Source organism: Cajanus cajan, chromosome 5, assembly GCF_000230855.2.
Source record: "Cajanus cajan strain Asha chromosome 5, NIPB_CcT2T_4, whole genome shotgun sequence".
Taxonomy (NCBI): Eukaryota; Viridiplantae; Streptophyta; class Magnoliopsida; order Fabales; family Fabaceae; genus Cajanus; species Cajanus cajan.
In genome coordinates, this window is record NC_138521.1 from 48,995,432 (window position 1) to 49,009,602 (window position 14,171).

The window sequence follows — 14,171 nt, forward strand, 5'->3', positions numbered from 1 at the left end:
ATCAAAACAAGTGTATGTAAATCATATTTGAATCAATAGTTGTCCAGTAGAAACTGTAACTCTTTCCTTACAAAAATATATACGTATCTATAAATTGTAATATAGGTTATCAATTTATCATTGACTCAAATGAGGCAATATCCATTTTTCCAAAACATTTTTTGCTAATGAAATTACAAAATTAGCAACGAAAAACTGTCGAATAAAAGTATGTTGTCTAACATGTCTAGATACATACTTCTGTGATTGGCATTCCCAGGACGAGTACAAACAAATTGAACAACAATTTTTGCATCTTTTACGAAATCCTTCTTTTTTACTGAAAATTATTGGCGTTAGTAATTTTATAGTTTACCCTTAAAATGGTCTGATTTGGTAAAAAAGAATCATACTTCCTATAATTAAAAAATATATATATATATATATATTTTATAGTTTACCAACACTAATAAAATTGTCGACATCTCCTTATACTCACATTCCACATAGAACTTGCTATTCTCTTAATTGCTCTTCAGCTACAACAGCCTAGTAGCTTTCCAACTCACGCAAACCAATCAACGAAGCTTTCAAGTTTAAATTTATACAAAAACATTTTGTGTTGTATACATGTTCTCTCCATTTTCCATCCACAAATACTGTGCCTAAGTTGCGTTTCACAACTCCTGATTGCATGCCTTGGATTTCAACAGCATATGATGCTAACATTATGCATATACAAGAAAAACTAAATGGATTTTATATTTATACATTATCAAGTCTTTTACACTGATCTAGTCATGCATTAATACATTGTAAAATCAACATGACTATGGTAATAAAACTACTTGAAAACTTTGCAAGTCAATTTACAGATTCCTTTAACTTTCAGTCTCATCTACCTTGTACGAACAGTATTCAAATCATAAGCATGCTTTTATTGTTCATGCTAAACATGTAGGCAGCAACTAATTTCGGACTTGCTCCTTGACATTGACCAATCACAGTGGTACAGGGACGCACCATTTCTCCACCACAAAATATTCCAGATACTGGCACTCCTGGAAAATTTTCAAGAAAGGGGAGCTATCAACATTATTACGTCCAAAGAAGGATTCACCACGGCCGTAACAAGCAAAAATAAGACCCCCAAAAACATTGGTGGCGTTGTCTCCATCACCCTTGAAATCCTTGGAATTTCTTTCCAGTTTAATATTCTTGAGGGCATCATGGACCTTGGTTAATGAAGCCAATGCAGTATTAGGATCTGAATAGTAGAACTGAAAGAAATCTCCAGTTTTTATGCCAATGCCATCAACATATACATACTCTTCATCACCTCTGTCCAAAACATGAAAACTTAGCCTTTTATTTTCAGAACAGGGTTGTTTACAATAAGCTGCTTGATAATAATAAACTTAGCCTAAGATATGTTTTTAAAAGCCAAGAACTGCAAGTAAACCAATAATATTACAAGAAGAAGGGGAACAAAATTGATTATCTAATGGGACATGTCCAAGCCACAGGAAAAAAAACCATATAAAACTTGGCTGTCACAAAAACTAATACCAACTTCATTGCAAATGTCAGAAGCATCGTCTCCATTTCTCTGTGTGGGCACCATTTTTCTCGTTAATTTCAAAAGAATTATTTCAATGATAAAAATACAACCATCTATCACAAAAAAAAGCTTATAGTTTCACTTATGTACACAAGTCTTGTGTGCATTCATATTTCCGTCTAGATAGAATCCATATGTTAGATAGGATAGCATAAAAGAATGTAGGAAATCGTGCATACATGCATGTCTTTTTCAAAGAACCAAACAACAAATAATGGATTAGAAGATTGCCTCTTGTTCCATACACTCAACATTCAAGAATCTGAAGTACAATATTATATAATTATGCATTTAGCTGATCCTGCCATGGTTTATAAACATAGTACATGATTCTTCAAACAAATCCAGAGAAGAATTAACATCGATGAGGAAGTAGAAAATCTACACAGGAGTTGTATACCATACCCCACAACTCCATGATATGCAATACATGTTTACAGCACTGTGAAAGGTGAGACAATTAAGATCAAGGAAGCTATATCCTTAAACTGAGGCAAGAAATGAGTCAAATGACAAATAGTCAATTACCTTATAGGCTACAGCAGCTCAATTATCTATCTACCATAAGTAATCACAAGAAAAGAAATGAATGTCACGTTACCTGTATTTCCCAAGATGGTAATGCAAGTTTTGTTAGATCCTGGTGTCAGATTCAGCTGCATTGAATTCTGTGCAAGGGGGAACAAAACAATTTTAACATAAATTAAATTTGTATAATTTAGTACACAGCTGAATCAAAGGTAGTTTAGTACTAAGCTGAATTCATCTAACACATTGATACGAGTCTGGATACCGTGTTGACAAGACATAATGTTTCAGCTTCATTAACAAAGCGAAAATTCCATAGCATGGAATCTGCAATAATGCCACCGCAAAGTACCTACACCTCAATTTCAAAGCATTGAAAAAAAAACAGGAAAGAAATCAGCAAATCAATTCTAATAATTTATAAGAATCAGGTATCTTAAAAGCTAGTATAGAACAAGAACTAGAGCAATTTCGGAGCTTCTTAAAAGTGTTTTTAATACAGAACAATAAAAAATAATTAAAATAAAATTTTCTATAAATTATGCATAAATTACAATAAGATTTTGAAAAAGTCAAGAAATGGATACGGTCACCTGTTTTTTTCCAGAGAAGAAACTTACATTAGACAATGATGTCTTCATAGTAGTTCAAGCCAAACTCAAAAATAGTGTCAGTCAAAGACTTTATACCAGAGATTAATGCAAGCATGAACAATCCACTGGAGAATCACATATGTGACTGTCCATAGGCAAAAGTATCCTATTCTGAACCAAGGGAATCTCTGAAGAGGAATAAAAAAATAAAGGGTAAGAATTTTCTGATGCATAAGAATTGGAAGTAGACAAATAAATGGAATCAAATGCAGAAACTCACCAGACAATTTAAAGCTGTATCACCTATAAGGAAAATTGCATTGATTGAGTGCATAATGACTATCAACTGCCACGGGAGAATATACATATGGTTAGGTGCTATGTTGCTTAATTATGTGATAGAAAGTTACAGGAGAAAATTTGTTGGTGGTCAATGGGGTCATAAATGATACTTACAAAATTTAGATTGTAATCTTTGATGGTTAGAAATGGAACAATTATGAACCAAAATCAATGCAGATGCAATGTCATCCAAGATAGGTTCCTTAAGTTTCCTAACTGCAGGTTCCTGCCTTTTCATAAAATCCTGCTCCCATAACTACAGAAATTATATAATCATATAAAAAAAATGTACAGATAAATCTTAACAAATTCATAGACAAATTAAACCACTTTCTTACCTTTACAGTCGTAAATGTTATATTATACGATTTCATTTTCTATCTCTTTGTATAACTACAAAACACTCAATTAATTAATTCTTTACTGTCATGAAATTTATTAATTAGGAACCAAAAGTGTGAAGGTAAAAATTAACCACAATAATATTGTTACTAACCCTGCGACTTGCCAATCCACAGACCATTGCCTCTACTCATCATCGGTAGAAATAGTACCTTCTTCATGTATTTTTTCTAAACATGATTTTTTGGACATGCCGACTGTAACGAACTGGGGTTTGATAAAGAGATTAAGAGGGGAAAGAGGTGTACTACACGAGCATGACAAAGTGAGCAAAAGGAGGTATTATTCAATAGTGGAAGATGAACGTGTTAGGTTAATTTTGGAAACGAAAGAGGGAAAATAAGGCGGAAATCTTAGGTTAAAAATAATGTTAATTTGAAAGAGTCAGCAGAGAGGGAAATTTAGAAAAATTTCAACTTTTAGAAATTGCGAAACTTATAAATTTTGTTTTTTTTTTCTTGTAGTATTAGCATATTATTTAATTAATAATTAAAAACAGTATTATGTAAAAAATTAAATTATTTATAGATAAACATAAAATATAACTAATATTTATATATAAAATACTAGTTATAATAATTATATTTTAAATTTATGATAAATAATTTATATAGTATAATAAATATATTGAATTGATTGTTGATTTTTTCAAGGTATATTAAATTCAGTTTAAAAATAAAGTTGAGAATAATAGATTAAATATAAAGATAGTCTTTTAGTAATCCTAATTTGATAATAAATTTATTGTTTTAATTGTTAGTTTTATTTTTCAATTAAGTTATAAGATTAAAGTTTTAAATAAATAAATAAATAAAACTTTATCTTTGATTTTGAATATAAATTTAAATTTTTAAGATAACATAATAAATTACCAAGTTTTAAAATATTGTCTTTAGTTGTTATTTTAATCTTTTATAATTAGGCTATAAGATAAATATTGTCTTGAGCAGTGACAATAACCTTCTCAAAGCAAGATGGCTGAAACTCTTTCAGTCTAATTCCAGTCCATGTTAATTCCTGATTTATAAACATAAAAGGTCAAGATCTCATTTAACATCATTATAACAATATCATCATAAAAAACCACTAAATTAAATAACACTCACAGTTGGAAAAAAAATAAATACTAAAGATTTAATCTATTACATTCAAGACACAAATCAAATATGTTAGGACAAGAAACTAAATAGAATATGATGTAATACACTTTTTTCAAATATCACCCTCCTCATCACTCCTCCAATTTTTTCTTAAATTCTCTTCTTTATACAGGGTTCGTTTTAACTCATTGTATTCCTAATAATTCAACTTTCAGCCTTTCGAGAAGCTGTGAACGGTGTAATTTACTTACACAAAAGTTTGAATAAGTTTAACACACACTAACAACCATATATATATATATATATAACAGAATCAAGCCCGAATTTAATGGCATCATCAGCATTGGATTATAAAATGAATATTCCAGCAAATAAAAAACATTAACTTATTTATGCATTGATTTATTCTTTTTCAGCAACACTTGAATGGGATATACGATCCTCCTCGAACAACAACTTTAATTTAGACGGTGACAGTGAATGGAGCAGTGAATACCCCACTGATTTCAGTTCATGTGGTTTCAGTGAAAGAGGGAATTGAATCATTTATACAAACTTATTCAAACTTTTAATTCCATGCCCTCTACAATCCCAACAAAAGAGCACCCACGAAAATAACATCCCAGGATCCTCACCAACAGTAGTATGGATATATAAATGGGATATATATATATATATATATATATATATATATGTGTATATATATATAGCTGTAATCCAATGATTAAAATTTATTTATTAATGAATGAGACATTACTCTACTTTAATTTTAGAACAAAACACCAACAAAATTCAACATGTTTGATAAATAGCAAATTCTTTAATCAGATTCGATTTTTTTTTTTTTTCAGTTTAACCAATGATCTTTAATTCAAATTTTAACCAATGATTTTTATTTCAAATTTTAAGCATACAGATATATTAACTAAATATTTGAATAAACTTTTCGGTTAGAAGATATCCTAGAGAATCAAAATAAATAAATAAATAACGCAGTCAAAACTTATGTTTGCTTTCCATTGATATGGCTTTGATTCTGAAGCCCCCAACCTCATTCGCCATGGGAGAAGTCTTATCATCCTTGTCATAAATAAATGCGAGAAGAACATGCTTGAATTCCTCATATGCTTCCTTAAATACAAAGCCAACCGTCAGAACCAAACAACACCAAAAAAAGGAAGAAAAAAAAAAACAGAGTGAATTCAATTTGACGAATTCAATACCGGATAAGCGTCGAGCGCGCAAGGAGCGAGAGCCGTTTTGAGACACTCGATAGCAGAGTCTCGTTCCTCCGCGGTCCCCTTCCGAAGAAGCTCAATAAATTTCTGCAAAAAGGAAAAAAAAATGAAGTTAGGTATAGGGTTGGTCAGAATTTGCGATGCGAGTAGAGAAGAAAAGGAATGAGAACCTGTTTGTGCAAGCGGAAGAGAATTTTACGGTCGGAGAGGATGGAGGGGGCGTGGAGGCGGAGGAGGTGGAGGGCGGCGTCAATGGCGGCGGTCTCGAGGGAGTGTCTGATCTGGCGGATGAGGAGGCCGGAGTGGTAGGAGGAGGAGGTTGAAGGGGCGGAGGAGTCTTCGATTAGGTTTTCGGATTTAGCGAAATTGATTAAGAGAGCGTCGAGGGCTTCCCAATTAACTCCATCTGAGTTTGAGATATGAGAAAATAAAAATCCTAACAGATGTTATGCTGAACAAGAAAAGGAGAGAAATGTTGGAGATAGTGGAAGATGAACGTGTTAGGTTAATTTAGAAGAATGAAAGAGGGAAAATAAGGCGGAAATCTTAGGTTAAAAATAAGGTTAATTTGAAAGAGGAAATTTAGAAAAATTTAAATTTTTAGAAATTGCGAAATTTATAATTTTTTTTTTTGCTTGTAGTATTAGCATATTATTTAATTAATAATTAAAAAATAGTATTATGTAAAAAATTAAATTATTTATAGATAAACATAAAATATAACTAATATATTTAAAAAATTTATTTATACAAATTCTTCATACATTATATATATATATATTTATATATTCGTTATAAATTTTAATTATATATAAGTAATATTTATATATAAAATACTAGTTATAATAATTATATTTTAAATTTATGATAAATAATTTATATAGTATAATAAATTTATTGAATTGATTGTTGATTTTTTCAAGGTATATTAAATTCAGTTTAAAAATAAAGTTGAGAATAATAGATTAAATGTAAAGATAGTCTTTTAGTAATCCTAATTTGATAATAAATTTATTGTTTTTAATTGTTAGTTTGAATTTTCAATTAAGTTATAAGATTAAAGTTTAAATCAATAAAACTTTATCTTTGATTTTGAATATAAATTTAAATTTTTAAGATAACATAATATACCAAGTTTTAAAATATTGTCTTTAGTTGTTATTTTAATCTTTTACAATTAGGTTATAAGATAAATATAAAAAAAAATCATTATCTTTAATTTTGAATCAGAATTCATATGTTTAAGATCAAATAAAAATGTAAAACAAAAATATTTTTCTCTCAAATTGATTTTAAATAATAGAGCATCATTCTCTTGGATAACGAGATAATATTTCTATTTGATTGAATTTTGTTTGTTACATTTATATTGTATCATTATGTTATGATAACCAAAAATATTGGATTGACAACAAAAATATACTTTAAAATTAAAATAAATAATATATTTTTACCTTTAAAAATTAAATTATGCGTTGTATAGTTAATAAGTCATGAACATTGTGAGATTTCTATAACTTATTTATCTTGTATGAACTATCTTATATAATATTATATTTTTTAATTAATAATGTTTATTAGATGTAAAATAATGTCAATTTTTTATGTTATAATAACTTATAAATATAATTTTATTTTGTGTCTAATATAAAGTTTTCATTATATATTTTCTTTATAAATATTTTTATTTTAATGTTTTATTCTAATATACACGAGTTATTTACTGGTTTAATATAGTTACGTTTATCATTTTTTTATTTATGATAATTACGATGCCAGTGACAAGTTTAAACATAAGATTATGCATATATTATTAGACTTTACATACTAAAATACTAATTACAAAAAATAGCAAAGCAAAATACTGTTTAAAAAATAGATATAATTGTCTTAAAATTGTGGAAATCAAAGTTACATATTTTTATGTATAGTTACATATTATACATAAAATTATTGTTACTAAACATTTTAATATTAATATTCTTAAAAAAATGTGATAAACTAAAAAGAAAAGATTTTAAATTTAGGATTTAGAGTTTTAAAATTAGCATATTGTTTTATATTAGAATTATGTTTTGTTAAAAAAGATTTATAAAAAATTTTATAGTATTTTAACATATGCAATGAACAAACAAAATATTAATTATATATAATTAAAATTTATAATAAATTATATATAAAGATAAATATTATGTTTAAATATATAAGTTTTTTGAAATTTGAATAAATAAATATTTTAAATATATAAATTGTATTCTAAATTTATCAAAAAATATTTTATATTAACCTGTAATATTATTTTTATTAATTGATAAATAATTTTTAAAATAATAAAATTTAATTCATAAATAATTATGATAATAAAAATAATATTATATAAAAGATTATTAAAAAATTCTTAAAAAACATTTCATCGAAAAAAGATTCCAAAAAATATTATTTCATAAGATAGAGATCAGTATTTAACATAACAAAATTGATTCTAATGATTTTTTTTTGTAACTAACATATTTTAAAAATTTAAATAATTTGATAAATAAAATAAATTTCATAAATATTATAATTAGTAATAAAAAATTAATTTTTATGAAATTCTTGCGATAAATTATTATAATTAGCTATTACAATTTAATTATCTATTTTTTTTACCGAAGTTTAAGTGATATATTATTTAACCTAAAATATTTATTTAATATATTTCTATTGTAATCAAATTATATACTATTTCAATATATTTAATTTACACTTAATTATAACAAAATTTAGTCGATAACTATTATAATTATATTATATTAGTCGTTGAAAATAAACTATATTATTTTTATAAAAAAATACTTATATATTCGAGTTTAAAGTAAAAAAAAAAAAAAGCGTATTACTTAAACAATGAAATTCACACTTGCAATCATAAAAAAAATAATTATTAATTAATAAAGTATAAACTTGCGAATAATAAAGTTTATAAATTTACAAATCCATAACAGTGATAAACGCCAACTAAAAAAATATAAAAATCAAAATCTATAAATAAAAACTAAAGAACCTAAAAACATTTAAAATCAAAAAACTCTTCAAGGTTTTGCCATACTAGCATCTCAATGTTGAACTGCTTTTCGAAATATATCCTCCTTCAAATCATTGTAACAACAATTAACCAAATTAAGTGCAATCTGCATTCTTGTACTCGGGTTAACCTATCAAACATAATACAAATCAAGTTATGACAATTAAAAAAATTATTTTTAAAAATATGTTATAGCATAAATATAATTTTTATTATACTGCAACAGATAATATACTTACTTGTACTTCATGATAATCATTTGAATATCCGCAATCTTTCATCCATTTGCATACCCAAACTCCACAGTCACCACTAACATGCAATGAATTTTTTTTTAATGTAAGTTTAATCTATTTGATTAATGATATACCTTAATTATAAATAATATATATAATCAAATAATAGGACTTACGATCCATGTTCTTGACGACCAAGATTTCTAGGCACAACGATAGGAAAGTCTGATATGACATGTTCATATCTAAATTTATCGTCATCATTTAAAAACAACTTGTCCGATAAAATCATCTCATCTAGGTATATTGCCTTCAAAAATAAAAATATTTGTTAGAATAAAAAAGGTAACATGGATAAATATAATATTTATAAAATATAGTTTATAAATACCAGTCTCTGCACTTGTAGCTTTCTGTGCTTGTCTCTTGCAACACATGGTAAGGAATCTAATATTAACAACTTCCTTTCATATATGTCAACTACAAGTAGGTACCAATGATTGTTATTGTCGTTGATAGGAATAAAAATCTGAAAATAGAATTTTTCTCATCATTAATAGGGATAGAAATTTACACCTATAAAATTTATTTTATAAAATGTGAAAACATAAAATATAAACTAGTTACATAATAAATAACCTTTTGCAGAAACTTCAAATTTCCCATAAATTCTTCCTTGATGAAATCCATTGCTTTTGTAGGCATATAACCCTTACTAAGTGCATATTGCTATTATGACACAAAATAAATAAAATTGGAAGGTTATATATTAAAAAATTAATAATAAAATATAAAATATTGTACAAGTATATTCTCACCGCAAATGTAGTTGGCAAGTACCAAGTATTATATTCTATGACTGTTGACTTTTGAGCCGTTAAGCTCTCAAAGAATCTAAGCTTACAAGCCATCAAATTAATAACCTAAAATTGGTAAATAAAAAATTAATTAACTTCACATAAAAAAAATTTAATTTAATCATAGTTATATAATTTATAGGTTTTGTCTTACCTCTTGATCCAACCAATCATTGGGCATAAGGGTCTTTAATGTTTTCCTATCTCCAACAAAAGATTTGTATTTGACAAGAATTTCGTTCCTACACCAAAGATATCATGTATAATTATTGATATTAAAAATAATTATTGATATTAAAAATAATAATTTAATTTATTACATACCCGTGAAGATTATCTTCGTCGCACATGAATATATACGCTGCAAAATATGTGTCATCTCCGTCTAGTTTCATATTGGAAGGAGGTCTAAATATGATAGGAATTTTCTGCAAAAAAAAATATTTAATATATGTTACTGTAAACAACATTTGATTTAATATAAAAAATTGATAATGAAATTAGTAATTATTATTAATATATATATATATATATATATATATATATATATATATATAACTTACTTTTGGTATTTGAACACCAACAATACTTCCATCAATCATATATGGAGGCATTGGTTGAAAATTTATATAATAATCATTATCTGCTTCATAATGATCGATCAACCTCCTTCTACTTTCATTTTGACAATCCACTGCTGAAGGATGTGAATTAGTTGAAGAACTTTGCTGGTTATTATCAATTAATATTGGAAGTCCTGATGGAGAAACCGCGAACTTCCATTTGGGATATCTATCCACTATCATTCTCGCTAAGCTATTGAAAGTGTCTATCAGTGGATCTTTGGCACTAGCTTGTTCCAAATCCTTATGAATTCTACTTCCAACCAATTTCATGGGAGATGATGCATCTGAGATATTATAAGATTTCTCTTTGTCATTTTTTTGCTGAGATACTTGATGACCATTTGTACTGTAATTGTAAAAAAAAAAATCACAAAATTTAATTAAAAATCACATAAAATAATAAAATTAAATAATGGGTTTTAAATGAAAGAACCTGGAAGAAATATAAACAATTTCTTGAAGCGATTTTGTTATTTTCTTCATCTCCTTCCAAGCAACTGGTTGTATCTTAATTGATTTGTTTGTTGACCGATTAGATTTGTTTCTTTGAGCCATTGTTTTGGTAGACGTTTTTGGAACAGGTTTGATGACAAAATGTGTTCTATATAGAAATTTAAGATAATCCTAATTAGACTTAGAATACATTATTGAATGATGAATAAAGACCTAATAAATAACTATATATAAAGCAACAACTTCACAATTATTTTGAATTACTGATAATTTAGATAATAAACAAAATTATATTTGATAAGAAGATAAAATATTTTTTAATATATTTTTTTATTAAATTTGTTTTAAAAATATTATATTTTAGTTTAAAGATATATGTGATAAATAAAAAATTAATCGTATTTTGAATTTTTTTATTTTACAGCATGTGTAAAATTTTGGATTAATTAATTATTTTTTAAGTAACATTTGTTTTTTTAATTTTAACCTTTTTTTTTATTTAACAAATTATATGTAAATATTTAATATTTCAGCTTTCACCAAATTCATTACGATATTTTTAAATAAAAAATTTGTTATATGTCAGTTAAAAGAAATTACTAGAATATTAACGAATTTTTTAATTACTTTTTTTATAAAACATAATTCTAATATAAAAAAACTCCAATAAACCCTAAAATTTAAATTTATAAACCGTAATTTTTTTTTAATTTATCAAATTATAAACAAAAATCATATTTCAAATAATATAGTTAAAAAATTACCATAATAATATTATAATATTCATCAAACTTGTTTTTAGTTATCAAATCATTTATAATTTTTAAATTAAATCTTTTAAATTTTCTTGTTACCAACAAAATATTATAAATCTGTTTTATCAGAAGATAGTTCTAATATAAAAAAAAAATTCTACTAAACCTTAACTCTATAAACATTTTTCTTAATTTATTAAATTATCTTAAAACTTAAAAATTGAAATGTTTCGGTTACAATTTTTTTTACCAACATAATTACGATATTTTAAAATAATAAATTTGTTATATGTCAATTACAAAAACAAAATCAACAACGTTACAATTATTTTTGAATTATTGATAATTTAGATAATAAAAAAAATTATATTTGATAAGAAGATAAAATAATTTCTAAATTATTTTTTGTTAAATTTGTTTTAAAAATAATAAATTTTAATTTAAAGATATATGTGATAAATAAAAAATTAAATAAAAAAATTTCTAAATCGTAAATTTTAAATGTTTTTTTAAATTAAATCTTTTACATTTTCTTGTTACCAAAAAATATTACTAGATAAATAAAAACTTTATAAATTATTTTCATCAGAAGATAGTTCTAACATAAAAAATATATATATACTAAAATATAACTCTATAAACATTTCTTTAAAATTTATTAAATTATCTTAAAATTTAAATTTGAATTGTTTCAGTTACAAAAATAAATTCACCAAAATAATTATGATATTTTAAAATAAAAAATTGTTATATATCAGTTTCAAAAACAAAATCAACAACTATATTTTGAATTATCGATAATTTAGATAATAAATAAAATTATATTTGATAAGGAGATAAAAATAATTTCTAAAATATTTTTTGTTAAATTTGTTTTAAAATTATTATATTTCAATTTAAAGATATATGTGATAAATAAAAAATTATCGGTATTTTGAAATTCTTTATTTTACACCATGTGTACAAATTTGGATTAATTAATTAATTTTTAAGTAACATTTGTTTTTAAATTTTAACCTTTTTTAATTTAATAAATTATCTGTAAATTTTAAATATTTCAGCTTTCATCAAATTTATTACTATATTTATAAATAAAAAGTTTTTTATATGTCAGTTAAAAAAAATTACTATAATATTATCGAAATTTTTAGTTCCTTCTTTGTAGAACATAATTCTAATATAAAACATCTAATAAACCCTAAAACTTAAATTTCTAAACCGTAAATTTTAAATGCTTTTTTAATTTACCAAATTATATAAAAAAAATTAAATTTGAAATAATATAGGTAAAAAATTACAATAATAATTATAATATTCATAAAACCTTTTTTTAGTTACAAAAACAAAATGACTATAATAATTATAAAATATTTTAAAAAAACTAGAGGGATTGTTTGTGTCTTTAATAATTATACATAGACATAAACATAATATTAGAAAGTTATGTATAGTTATTCAAAGACTATATAATATTTTTTAACATCTGAAGAGTATAATGGTCCATTAAAAAGTGAAGACCAAAACCAGTTACATACCCTATACCCTTTTATAATAGGTATAGATAATTATAATATATAAACAAATCTACTAAATCCTAAACTTTAAAATCTAAAAAATTATTTTTTAAATTTATTAAATTATTTTAAAGTTTAAATTTGAAATGATTCGGTTTAAAAAATTTACTGAAATAAATACAATATTTTAAAACCAAAAATTATTATATGTCAGTTTCAAAAACAAATTATCACTACAATAATTACAAAATCTTTAAAAACATAATTATAATGCATAAAAAATCTATTAAATCCTAAACCTTAAAAATCTAAATCCTAAATTTAATATCTTTTTTAATTTATTAACTTATCTTATATTTTTTACATTTTAAATTAATTATTTATAAAAAAAACATGATAATTATAATATTTACAAAACTTGTTTTTAATTTATCAAATTATTTAAAAATCTAATATTAAATATTTTAACTAAAAAAACACTAAAATAATTACAAAATTTTATAAATCATTTTTACCGAAAGATAATTCAAATTTAAAAATAATATACAAATTTAATTATTGAAGTATGTACAAATTAATTTATATTACTTTTATTATTTAATTCAATATTTTATTTCAATGATTAGCAACATCACTTAATTTTATTAATTACTATAATAAAGATGAACAAAAACTATATCTGAAGCCTTTTCATAAAATATTAGCATACATAGTAGTATTTAAAATTGTTCTAACCTGTGATCGGTGGTGAGACGATCTTCTGGCAAGATCGGTAAGCCTCTTCTGCTTTACGATCTTCGGGCAAGTTTGGTGAGCCTGTTCTGCTTGATATGTCGGCTGCTCGAAGATGGGGTTTGTATATG